This window comes from Mangifera indica, chromosome 4 (assembly GCF_011075055.1).
Source record: "Mangifera indica cultivar Alphonso chromosome 4, CATAS_Mindica_2.1, whole genome shotgun sequence".
Taxonomy (NCBI): Eukaryota; Viridiplantae; Streptophyta; class Magnoliopsida; order Sapindales; family Anacardiaceae; genus Mangifera; species Mangifera indica.
Genome location: NC_058140.1, coordinates 5441476 through 5456279, shown reverse-complemented (window position 1 = coordinate 5456279; position 14804 = coordinate 5441476).

Below are 14804 nucleotides of genomic sequence, written 5' to 3'. Positions count from 1 at the left end.
GGTTTTGTGTATACCCAATAGGTGAAGATACAGGGTCAAATTTTTCATGCAAATGCTTATACATAGCTTCTAGATAGTTATAATCTAATATTAGAGGCTTATTGGTTAGCTAACTTAGGAGATATAATTTATAATTATAAAGAATTAACTATGACATTCTAGTTAGATAGGCAACAATTTCACTTGAATGGAAAAAAAGGAACAAGAGTAAGTATGATTGGGCAAACTCAGTTGTGTAAGTTGCTTTATAAATAATAGTAGCTTACTTCCATACAGTTGTTGCGATTAACTAATAAAGAGGTGAAAAGGTAATTCTATAAACTACAAGTGGTGTCACATGGTTCTACAGTAGAATAGGGAGAACTGAATGTATTACTAGATAAGTATAAGAAGGTTTTTGCTAAACCTAAAGACTACCTCTAAAAAGGTTCCTAGACCATCAAATAATACTAAAGAAAAGAGTGTAACCAATTAGTTTGAGGCCCTATAGATATTATGGGGTGCAAAAAGATGTTATTAAAAAACTTATGAAGGAAATATTTGATTCAAGGATTATCAGAGAAAGTGTCAGCCTTTATGCTAGTCTAGTGGTTTTGGTAAAAAAAAAGATGGCATTTGGAGGATGTGTATAGATTATAAGGTTTTAAATCAAGTCACTATTAAAGATATGTATCACATTCCATTGATTAAGAAGCTTTTTAAGGAGTTATGTGAGGCTATGGTCTTCTTAAAAATTTACTTTAGGTCTGAACACTAGCAAATTAGAATATCCTTGCTCCATTGCCAAGATAACTTTCAAGACCCATAAAGGTCATTATGAATTTTTGGTTTTCTCATTTGGCCTTATCAATGCTTTATCGACCTTTCAAAACATCATGAACTGAGTTTTCAAACATCATCAAAGGAAGTTTATGTTGGTTTTTTTTTTTTTTATGATATACTTGTGTATAGCAAAAGTAAAGAAGATAATTTGTTACATTTAGAAATGGTACTGTAATTGCTAGATTTGCATTGGTTTTATGCCAAGCATAATAAATGCATTTTAGGTGGAATATTTAGGCTATGTTATTAATGAAAAAGGAGTGACAACTGATTTGAAAAAAATCCAAACAACACAAGAGTAGGTTGTTTTGAAAAACTTGAAATAGCTAAAGGTTTCCTGGGGTTGTCTAGATATTATATGAGGTTTATTCAAGACTATGGTGTTATTGCAAAACCCTTAACTAGCCTTCTTAAGAAAGATAGCCTTCGGTGGACACTTGCTACTCAAAATGCCTTTAGTCAACTTAAAACATGTTTGGATACAACTCGTGTCCTAGAGTGCTTATCCAAGATAGTCATACCATAACCTATATTAGAAAGACTCTCTCTCCTAGGAACCAAATATTGTTAGCCTATGAGAATGAAATGTTAACAATTCTTTTTGTTATAAGGAAATGGGATAATTATGTAAGGAATTAACATTTCACTATCAAAACCAATCATTAGAGTCTTAAGTTCCTTTTAGAGGAGAAATTAACCACTCCTACTTAGTAATCATAGGTGGCCAAGTTAATGCAACATGATTATGAAATCTGATATAAAAGTAACAAGCAAAATATAATGGTAGATGTTTTATCCAGTAGTTCTAGTTTAGAGCTTTACAACTTAACAGTTGTGATTCTACCTAAGGAATTAATGGTTAAAATTCAGGACGATGGAAACAGGATCCCTATTTACAGACCGTGGTAACAGTCAAAGAAAAAGATTATGTAACATTTGCTAAGTATGATCAACAGAGTGGGCAATTATGAAGAACAAGAAAATTAGTTGTTACTAATATTCCTTCATTATAGGAACAACTCTTACATTTATTTCATGATTCAGCCATAGGAGGCATTCAGGAGTCACTGCCACAGTCAAGAAATTAGCTATAGTTATCTACTAGAAGGGTATATGGAAAGCTACTCATAATTACATTCAAAGATGCCTAACTTGTTAGCAATTCAAGCCTGAGAACTTGGCTTCCTCTAGGTTATTATAGCCTCTACCAACACCTATAGTATTTTCACCAATATCACCATGGACTTTATCAAAGCCTTACCTAAGTCGCAATAGAAAACAACCATTTTCATAGTATTCGATTAGCTTACTAAGTATGCCCACTTCATGGGCCTTAACCATCCATTCTCGGTCTACATAGTTGTGTAACTCTTCTTAGACAATGTTTATAAGCTCTATAGAAACCCCACTACTATCACCAATGATAGAGACATTATTTTTCTCAACAAGTTCAAGCAAGAACTTTTAAGACTCTAGGCATTACTTTCCAATACTTTATTGCATGCCATCCCTAAATGAATGGTCAAACTAATGTGGTTAACTACTGTGTGGAAGGGTATCTTTGGTGCATGGTTTGAGATCTTCCTCACTCATGGTATCACTGGCTTCCTTTTGTTGAGTTTTGGTATAACACTAATTATCATTCTAGCATTAACATGTTTCCCTTTAAGGCGTTATATGGCTACCCTACTCCTCTGCATATTCCCTACTTTTCCAAGGATTCATCGATAACTAATATCGATACTATGTAGAGATTATAGGAACATACCATCCAACTTTTAAACATAACTTGGGAAAAGTTTAATATTGCTTGAAGCTCTTAATCGTCACCATTCTAATAGGCACTTCTAGGTTAGGGATATAATGTATATGAAATTGCAACCTTATCCTTAGGTAACTACTCATCATGACATTCTAAAATTGATGTCGAAATATTATGGTCCTTACCCTATAATTGAAGTCATTAGGAAGGTTACCTATAGATTACAACTTCCACATTCTATGTTAATCCTTAATGTCTTCCAGGTTTCCTTGTTTTGCCCTGCTTATGCGTGCATTTTAACCCTTTTGTTTTGCCACCACAATATTAGCAACAGGCTCGCTTTCTTCAGCCTATTCTTGATAGAAAGTTAGTTCGTCGTGATAATATGCCTACCTTTAAACTATTGATTCAATGGGTAAGCGAACCTCCTGCAACAACCATTTGTGAGTTTGCAGATGTAATTGAGCTTCCCCCTTGAGGACATGGATGTTAGTTTCCTTTCATTTTGGTAACTATTTAAAGCAATTAACAGCTTAGTGGTTTGTAACTTCTTCCCTTTCATACTCTTTAGTTTACATTTTTATAGTATGATGTATTAAATCCATCTTTAAGGTCCCTAGGTGAATGATTTTTTAAAAAGCACACATACACCATATACTATAAAATCATATCACCTAGAAGAGATAACATTTGAAGTTTTCAGTGGTTTATTTTGAAGCAAATCATCAAGCAATGACAGAAGGTTAATAATTTTAGTATTCCGCTAATATTTATTTTGTTTCTATCTTTGTACATTTTGATTTAGTGCATAAATAGAGATATATTTTACGTTCAATATTTGGTATTAAAGGGCCTCTGCCTTGCCTTGAATATTGATTTATGTTAAATTTGTGAAACTCAAAATTCCTTTAAAGAGAGAAAATTGGTTGTTGGCCTTATTAGCTTAAAATTTTCATTTATTTGGATTCTACATGAAAATTTGATATTCTGATATATACAACATGAAAATCGAACATCTGTAGAGTAATTAATGATAATTTTATGATTCAAGTCTGAATTTAGATTAGTCGACCCGAGAACCCAGTCTGGGATGACTTCGAGCCTTAATGTTAGCTTCTTTTAGTTTTTACAACTGAAATGTCATTTATTGCTTTTAATTAAAAAAAAATTCTCTCTTCACGTGATATGAATTTGGCAACATAATGTTTTAAGTTGTCTGTTGAACCATCAACCCCTTTATGCATTTTGGTTGATGTGTTACAATATATGTTTATTAAACCATTATTTTGCATAATGTTTTATAATGAAACAAGTATGCCAAAACTCGAACTTAGGACCTGTGTTTGGGGTAATGAAAGGATTGCATCAAACCATTTTAAATTTGCTTGTTATAGCCTTTTGGCTACATTTGGGCCATCTTGGCTTGAAACAACGGATAAGACTCATACTTGAGTCTAAATATTTATTAAAATTGCATTTTGTTTTTCCACTAGGCGATAGGCTATATTTGGTTTTAGAATACCAAATATTTTAATGATACATCTATGTTTTACAAAATTCATATGCTATAAATTTGTTGTCCATAATGGGTTTTGAAATTGGATCATTTCAGTTTTTAACCCAATTTATACCATGTTAATTAAATTAATTAAGTTTATGCATAATAAAGTTTAGATGAAATTGTTTAAATAATTTCTTGAGGTATGTATGCATAAAATTAAATGTCATGTGATTTATGTGATTTTGATTGATGATAGAGTAGCCACATTATCTTTGATTATATCAAATTTGTATATTTAGTATCCTGGCATCATGTATGGTTATATGAAATCAATTGTAATTAATCAGTGTAAATATAATAAATTTTATGTCATGAGAATTTTCATTATATTTACGTGATTAATTAGGATGAAATAACAATTTTTTTTTTAAATCTTCCCACAAGAATTAAAAAAATATATATAATTTAATAGTTTCATCATAAGGTTTTATATGTGTATATAAACTTATTTAAATTAAAAACTTAGCCCACAGACACTTTTAATGTTATGTGGTTTATATATATGTAGTATGTTTATACATTGGTAGAACATGAATTTCTCTGATAATTTATGTAATGTTTTTTATTTGAGTGGTGATAAGTATAAGATTTGGAAGGAGAGAGTTCTTCATTTAGGGTGTGTGAACATTGATTATGCCACTATGAAGGATGGACCACCTATACTTATAGAAACTAGCACTTAGGCTAACGATGTCATGTATGAACAATGGGAGTGATATTGAAAGCTATTAATAAACAATTTGAGTCTTTAGATAAAGTTATACTAGCACTTTTATGACAATGTTTTCATCAATGAACTTTGCTAGTGTTAGAGGTATGAGTGAGCACATCATGTAGATTCAGGATATAGCGGCTCAACTTAAGGCTTTTAAGTTTGAGATGTCCAAATCTTTCCTTCTGCATTCCATACTCACTTCTTTAGATAAAGCTCTACTAGGAGTTTTATGACAATGTTTTCATCAATGAAGCTTACTAGTGTTAGAGGTATGCGTGAGCACATCATGTAGATTCAGGATATAGCGGCTTAGTTTAAGGCTTTTAAGTTTGAGATGTCTAAATCTTTCCTTGTGCATTCCATACTAAATTCACTTCTACAACAATATAGACCTTTCAAAATCTCTTATAACACATATAAGAAAAATGGTCAATCAATGAACTTCTTGTTAGGGTAGGTGTCCTAGAGTTAATCAAATTTGACATTTGTGAGTGTAATTTTATATTAATAATTAATAAAATGATTTATTGTTATTCAATTCATATGTTGTCTATTTATATAATCGTGCAAATAACATGACCTTAAAATGGTAAACTATGACAACATGATTAGACAACTGATTGTGAGAACCTTATGTGCACATTAAATGACTATTATATAAATGTCTGTAATCCTGATATTACAATAATGATGAAATTATCATAGTATTGAGTGACCCTACTAAAAGTAGTGACTGTTCTCACATGTCAAAACTATTATAGACAACTTGGTATAACACACGAGTGCACGTTGTAGATATGCTCATTAGACTAATTCGACCAAAGAATATCCATATAGATGGTAGTTCTAATGATTATGGAATAAATCCTTTGAACACTCTTCTAGTGCATATAATCCTTTAACTTGAGGTCGTTAGATCGTCTTATGTAAAGATTGGTATGGTTTGACGCTATCCAATGTGCCACCATAATTAAGGTAACTATAAAGATAGTAATCAGCCATATCATGAGATACATGGAAGTTATAGTTGATTGACATAGGATTTGTCACTTCTAAGCACAAAAAAAGATATCTCACGTGAAAATACTAAATAAAATTCATGACTAATTGAATATTTGGCCATAGTAGGACAATGTTGTAACCTAATTCAAATAGATCATTAATGTGTATCAGTTCATACCGAGGAACTATTGAGATAAACACACTTTTATGTCTCATCCATAGGAGATATTGGTTAATGAAAAGATTGAATTGCACATAACTATAATATTGTAAACACTCAAAAGATGTTCGTTGACACTCTGTTATCTGGGTAACTATGGGTCTATATCCAAATTTGTCCTAAGTCCAAACACTGTAAACTCAATAAAGAGCTTATGGGTCACACATGTAAAGGAATGGATTGCTTGTTGACATTTTTGGTGTTTAGGGTCGAGAGAGGGGCATGAATGGACTAGATTTGCCTAATGGGTTGAAAGGACTCGGTTTGATCATGTCTTAACCAAGTACTAGTCGTGCACTTGGTAAGAGAGGTGTCAGCCATGTAAATGAATGATGTCGATAGGCACCTTGTAATAAAAACATGCTAGTTGACACAAATATATGTGCCAGTCATGCAAGTCTTGGCTATGTCGACTAACACACATTTGTGTGCTAGTCGTGCAAGCTTTAGTTATATCATCTTGTACACACATATGTGCTAGTCATGCAAATGACCTGATGGAAAGAAAAGGAAAAATGGTTGAGCATAAGGGAAAGGATAAAATATTCATTCAAACTAAACTTAAGAAGGAATCCAAATATTTTTTTCTATAGAAAGAAAAGACATATGAAGAATGACTACTTTAAATTTAAGGTTTAGCTTGAAAAGAAAGGTAATTCAATCTCACTTGTATGTTAAAAATCTAATATGGTTAATGTATGTCATAACACTTGGTAGATTGATTTTGGTTTTACAATCCATGTTTCAAATACCTTGTAAGGCTTTCTAAACCAAATGAAGTCGATGGCTAGTGAACAGTCCATCTATTTAGGAAACAAGAGGCGTTCACCTATGGAAACGATGAGAACATGCAAATTGATTTTAGATATTAATTTTATATTGGATTTAGAATAAACATTTTCTAGAAAAACTTGATTTCAGTTTCAAGACTTGTACCTTTTGGATTTTATAAATCTACAATTGTGGGAAATGATATATTGTCTGATGGTTCATTCTGAATTCATCTAAAAAATAACGTTTCACTTAACTCAATGCATGTTAAAAATAATATTGGTATTAAGAGAAGTATTATGAATGAAAATTTCTATATGTTGTGGTATCAGAGATTAGGACATATCTCCATAAAAAGAATTAAAAGGTTATTGAATAATGGAGTACTAGATACTCTAGATTTTACTGTCTTTGATACTTTTGTTGACTACATAAAAAGAAAACAAACCAACAAGTCAAAGAAAGGTGTTAATAGGAGTTCAAACATATTAGAAATTACATATACATATTTTTGTTGTCTGGATATGGATATTTGTGATAAAAAATGTTTCATCTCTTTTATTGATGATTATTCTTGATACATGCATCTTTACATGCTTCATAACAAAAGTGAAGCATTAAATGCCTATAAGGATTTCAAGGTAGAAGTAAAGAAACAATTGAGGATTGAAGCTCTTAAAACAGTTATGAATATATTAAACCGACTTCCAACTAAGATTGTTTTTAAATCATCATTTGAGTTATTTAAAAGTTGGAAATCGAGTTTGTGACATATGCACATTTGGGGTTGTTAGTTTGAAGTAAGAGTTTATAATCTAAATCAAAAGAAATTGGATCCAAGTACTTCAAACCAAAATGGTGTAGCAGAAAGAAGAAATCAAACTTTATTGGACATGGTGTAGGATATGCTTAGCAACTCCAAACTTCCTAAATCATTGTGGACTAAAGCTCTCAAAACAGTTATGAATATATTAAACCGACTTCTAACCAAGATTGTTTTTAAAACACCATTTAAGGTATTTAAAGGTTAGAAATTGAGTTTATGACATATACACATTTGGGGATGTTATTTTGAAGTAAGAATTTATAATCTAAATGAAAAAAAAATTTGGCCCAAGGACTATAAGTGGATATTTCATTAGATATGTTGAAAAATCTAAGGGTTATAAATATTATTGTCTATTACATAGCACTAGAACTGTGGAATCATGAAATACAAAATTTCCTAAAAATGACTTGATCAGTAAGAGTAATAAATCTTAAAACTTAGTTTTTAAGAAAAATCATTCAGATACTAAACCACTCATTTTAAGTAATAGATTAGTTATTATTCATAACACCTCTCAAGTGCAAATGGGTGTTAAACAACTAATTAATGAAATTCCACAAGTTATTGATAATAGTCTAGTAGATTAAGTTGTTCAATAATTTACAGAAACTGTTGAACAACTAGTTATATAATCTACTCCACAATAGGATGTTTACGAGTTGAAGATGATCTTATGATGTTTTCACAAACAATGGAGTGTAGTAAATTTGTTCTGTGGTACTATGCCATGAAATATGAGATGGAATCTATAAAGAGTAATAGACTTTGGGATCTTGTCGAGTTGCCTAATAGGATAAAGGCCACTAGGTGTAAATAGGTCTTTAAAACAAAGAAAGACCTGTTAGGTAACATTAAGAAATATAAAGCAAGACCGTTGTTAAAGGTTTCACTAAAAAAAAAAAAAGGAATCAATTACACAAAAACTTTTTCTCTTGTATCTAAGAAAGATTCTTTTCATATTATTATGACATTAGTTGCCCATTTTGACTTAAAACTACACAAGATTGATGTGAAAACAACATTCCTCAATAAGGATCTAGAGGAAGAGGTATATATGAAACAATGTGAAAGATTATATTCTTGTGATGGTAAGCATATGGTGTGCAAGTTTAATAAATCTATATTTGATTGAAATAAGCCTTCCATCAATGATATTTGAAATTTCATGAGGTCATCTTTTCATTTAGTTTTGTAGAAAATATTATGGACCAATGCATATACTAGAAGGTTAGTAGGAGTAAAATTTGTTTCTTTGTTCTATATGTGGATGATATTCTACTTGCAACCAATAATAAATAGTTGTTTTATGAGGTGAAACAATTTCTCTTTAAAATTTTTGATATGAAGGATATAGGTGAGGTCTCTTATGTCATTGGCATTAAAATCCATAGGAATAGACCTCAAAGTATTTTAGATCTATCTCAAGAAACCTATATCAACAAAGTTTTAAAAAGATTTTGGATAAAAGTTTGTTCACCGAGTATAGCATCAATTGTAAATGGTGATAAGTCAATTTGAACCAAGGCCCTAAAAACGAACTTGAAAAGGAACAAATACAAAACATTCCATATGGATTCAATTAGTGGAAGCCTGATGTATGCTGAGATTTGTACAAGACCTAATGTTGCATTTGTTGTTGGAATGTTAAAGAGATATCAGAGTAACCTAAGTATAAACTACTGGAGAGTTACACAAATGTGATGTTGTACCTTCAAAGGGCCAAAAAATACATGTTTATGTATAAACAAACTAATAATTTAGAGGTACTTAGTTACTTCGATTCAAATTTTGCTAGTTGTGTTTATTCAAAAAAATTAACATCTAGATACATTTTTATGTTTACTAGTGGAGCCATATCTTGGAGAAGGGTTAAACAGTCATTGATTATACATCTACAATAGAGGTATGATTCGTTTCTTGTTTTGAGGCTATATCACATGATATATGATTAAAAAGTTTCATGTTAGAGCTTAGGATTGTTGACTCTATTTCTAAGCCAATAAAGATTTATTGTGATAAATTAGCTATTGTTTTCTTGACTAAAAATAACAAAAGTAGCAGTAAAAGTACGTATATCGACATTAAGTATTGAACCATAAAGAAATGTGTCAAAGAAAATAAAATGGTTATTGAACACGTCATCATTGAATTGATGATTAATGATCCTTTGACAAAAAGTATGCTACCAAAGAGTTTTAAAGATCATGTAAAACGTATAGGAGTTGGTCTCATGTTGTAACTATGATTGGATCTAGTTCCATCGTATAATTGATGTATATACATTTTTGAATAATTTTTATTCAGTATCTAATTGATTTGTTTTCTCATTTTTTTACGCATATTTTTGTTGAAAATAACAATCATTTTTTTACCTAAAATAAACATAAGGTTTATTTATCAAGTTATAAACAAATAGATACATTATGATACATGGAACATAATACTTGTTTTTAGATTACTTATTGTCATGATTTGTGTGTTTTATTTATTGACTTCAGTATGTGAATTTTTGGATTATGGACTGTTACGTGGCCAAAAATTCAGCACCTTTATTCTACAGTTATGACCTTTTCAATTTTTGTTATGTTATTGTTTTCTTTTGCAGCCATGATCTATGGTCATTTTCAGCATTTTCCCAGTTTCGTAGGAGACATTATGTTATTGCTTTCTGTTGCAGCCATGAACTATGGCCATTTTCAACATTTTCCCAGTTTCGTAGGAGACGTGCACTAGATATGCAACGAGTAGTTATTTAGTTATTTTCAGCTTTCCCAAAAACTGTATAAAAAGGAGAGATTAATGAAAAATAGCACAGTGATCTTTCCACCAAAATATACTCTACAATTATTAAACTGTAACTTCCTTGAGAGCTTCTTCACGTCAGGAACCATTCTGCGATGGGGCAGAGGCTGAGTGAGAGCTCGCCTGAACCGGGCACCTAACAATATGGTATCAGAGTAGGGATCCAACAATGGCGTTGCCCACCATAATCCATCGAAACAGCCAATGGAGGAAACCCTTCAAGCAACCCAACAACAAATGATGCAAATTCAGCATGAGATGTATGAGATGTTTATTCAATTGCAAACACAAATGGATAAGCTGAGTTCAAGAAGAACTGAAATTAGGACATCACAACAACACTTCAATTTTTAGCAAGCATAAGGAACGATCGTACCTCAGATAGTTCGTTTCGATTTTCCATGGTATGATGACATTGAAGACCCCATCACTTGGATCGATCGGGCAGAGCAATTCTTTGTATTCCAAAAGACTCTTTCAAATGAGAAAGTTCTATTAGTCGCGTATCACTTAGAAGGAGGAGTACATCTCTGGTTTCAATCCTTCAAAGGAATTCGAGTATGGGTTACCTGGGAGGAATTCAAGTAGGCAATAAATAAGCATTACGGACCGACACTTCTGGATGATTTCTATAGAGAGCTTACTAAGCTCACACAGACGGGGTCAGTTCGTGAATACCACACTCAATTTGATCGGCTTCTTGTAAGAGCTGGTTCGCTAACAAAACAACAACAGATTAGTTGTTTCGTCAATGGGCTCCGGGAGACCATCCGAGCTGATATGCAGGCTACAAATCCATAAACTCTCCCCTACGCTACTGGTCTTACACGCCTATATGAATCCAAATACCAGAATTAAAAAAAAAAAACCACAAACTTAGAACCCAAACATATTACCTACAACCAAACCACTCAAAATCACCAAAAACAAAAACAAATATCAAGTCAGATACAACACGTTACCAACTCACCAATCAAGCAACTTTTCACTAAGGAGATCCAGGACCGTCGATGTTGGAATCTATGTTATAATTGTGATGAAACCTACACCTCAAGGCACCATTGTAAATGACTATTTCTCATCGATTGCGAACTAGAAGACGAGGGAGATATTGACGTAAGGGAGGAACCCGAAACCAAACTAGAGGTAGCCAAAATCTCCCTTTATGCCATCACTGGGACTATTGCACCACAAATCATGCGGGTTCTAGCCAAGATCAAGAGGCGTTCGTTGGTGGTTCTATTGGACACTGGAAGCTCCCACAATTTCCTTAATCGAGCATGGGTGACATGACTTGGGCTAAAAACAGATAAAAGGGCGCGGTTGAGTATGATGGTAACTAATGGTGAGAAACTTCCTTGCATGGGTCGCCTCCCAAATACCCCAATTAAAATCCAAGGGAATTCATTCCAGATGGAATTTTTCGTGATCGCCTTAGAGGGGTGTGATGTCCTGCTTGGAGCACAGTAGCTAACAATGCTTGGACTGATTATCTGGGATTTCACAAGGATGACGATGGAATTTCAATGGTAGGGGCGAGTAGTGATTCTCATAGGTGAAAGAACCTTGGCAGCTCGAGCGATCGATCGACACCACATGAAGAAGGAACTTTGGGCCAATGGGGGGCGTGAGACCTTGATGCAGCTGATTGTAGGACAAAAAGATGGGGATGAGAGGAAACGAAAGAAGGGACAACATTGATCTCTAAAACCAAGTGCTAGCACTCAGGTTTGACCCAGATTTTTAAGCAATATTATCAAATTTTTCAGAAGCCCAAAGGCCTTCCCCCAGACCGAACTCGTAGTCATCAAATTAATTTACAGTCAAGAAGTGATCCTATCTCTGTGAGGCCCTACCGATACCTATATTTCCAAAAAAAAGAAATAGAAAAGTTAGTGGAAGAAATGCTGGAAAGTAGGATAATCAGACCTAGCACCAGTCCATACTCATCCCCAGTACTACTAGTCAAAAAAAAGATGGGTCCTGGCGATTTTGTGTGGATTATAGAGCCCTCAATTTGGCTACTATCAAGGACAAGTTTCCTATACCGATGATTGACGAAACTATTGGATGAACTACATAGAGCCAAATATTTTTCCAAGCTAAACTTGCGAGCTGGGTGCCATCACCGATGCATCCTATAAATGTGGAAAAGACGACATTCCACACACATGATGGGCACTATGAATTTTTGGAAAAATGTTGTTTTGGAACCACAGAAGTACAATATCTAGGACACATTATCAAGGAAGGAGAACTAAGAATGGAACCAAGCAAAATTGCTACCATAAAAGACTGGCCCAAGCCGAATTCAGTTACTGCACTACAGGGGTTCTTAGGGCTGACGAGGTATTATCAAAAATTTATCAAGGATTACAGAAAGATCGTAGCACCATTAACTGATATGTTGAAAAAGAATAACTTCCAGTGGTCTTCTAAAGTCGAAAGTGTATTTTTGGAAATTAAAAAGGTGATGACACATGGATCGGTATTGGTTTTACCTGACTTCACTAAAACCTTTATTATTGAATGTGATGCCTCTAATTTTGGTGTGGGTGCAGTGCTTACTCAAGAAAAAAAACCAATAGCCTTCTTTAGCCAAGCTCTAAAAGGAAGGAATGCAACTTTATCCACCTATGAAAAATAAATGTTGGCACTAGTGCTTGCAGTACAAAAATGGCAACCCTACCTTCTAGGAAGGACATTTGTGGTACCGACCACAAAAGTCTAAAATATTTGTGGAGCCAAAGAATCACCACCCCAGCTAAACAAAGGTGGCTTAGTAAACTCATGGGATATGACTTCTCCATTGAGTACAAGCAAGGGAAAGAGAACTCAGCAGCAAACGCTCTCTCCAGAAGAGAAGAACCAACACAAATGATGGCAATATCAGTGTTAGTTCCTATCTGGCTAGAAACCATTCAAGAAGAAAACAAAAGCCATGTAGAGATGCAAAGATTGCATAAATTGTTCCAAGAAGGGGAATTGCTTGGACCATGGGCATACAAGGATGGAATACTTTTTTACAAAGAACGGATTTACTTATTACCCTCTTCTCCATTAATAATAGACGTCATTCAAGGTATCCATTCTGCCATTCACGAAGGGCTCCACAAAACCCTCTAATGTATACAATCCCAATTCTACTGGCAAAGAATGAAGAAATAGGTATTGGAAACCATCAAAGCATGTGATATTTGCCAAACGAATAAGAGAGAACAAGGCACACCATCCGAGCTTCTACAACCATTGCCAACACCCACTATTGTATGGACTGAGGTTTCCATGGATTTCATCACCGGCCTTCCAAATTCCAGAGGTAAAACAATAATTATGGTAGTGGTGGATCGATTGTCTAAGATGGCACACTTCATTGCAATGGTAACACCAGTCACTGCAAATAATGTTGCCTAAGCATATTATGAAAATATCCTCAAATTATACGGCGTACCACAGTCTATTGTAAGCGATCGGGACCCCTTATTCACTAGTTCATTCTGGAAAGAATTGTTCCGGCTACAAGGGACAGAGTTTCGTTTCTCTTCATCATATTACCCGCAGACGGACGGACAAATAAAGGTAACAAACCGAACCCTTGAAATGTACTTACACTGTTTTATAGGAAACCACCCAAAACAATAGACCCGATGGCTACCTTGGGCAGAGTTTTGCTACAATACAAGTTGGCACTCTTCCACGGGGTTTACACCGTTTGAGGTAGTTTATGGTCGACCCCTACCAGTCTTGACTTTCTACGAACTCGGAACAGCAAAAGACACTGATGTGGACCAAGAGCTACGACAGAGGGATCAAGTCTTGTGCCAGCTACACCAGCAACTTACTAAAACCAAAGAAAGGATGAAGGCAACATATGATCAAGGAAGGAAGGAACGCCACTTTGAAGTAGGAGATTGGGTCTACCTTAAACTACAACCGTACCGACAACATTCCTTGACTAAGGATCGACAGTATAAATTATCCGCAAGATACTACGGCCCTTACAAGATCATTGAGCGTATTGGGCCAGTGGCCTACAAATTACTCTTACCTGAAAGGAGTAAAGTTCACCCAGTTGTGCACATTTCATTAATCAAAAAACAGCTCAAGAATCATTTCATGGTGGAGGAGTCCTTGCCAGAGATCAACGACGGTGCAAACATGGATCAAGTTCCTTAACGGCCTTGCGAACAAGGCCCTTTTCAAGGGAGGTGGAATGTTACGTGGCCAAGAATTCAGCATCTTTATTTTGTAGTTATGACCTTTTTAATTTTTGTTATGTTATTGCTTTCTGTTGCAGCCATGATCTATGGCCATTTTCAG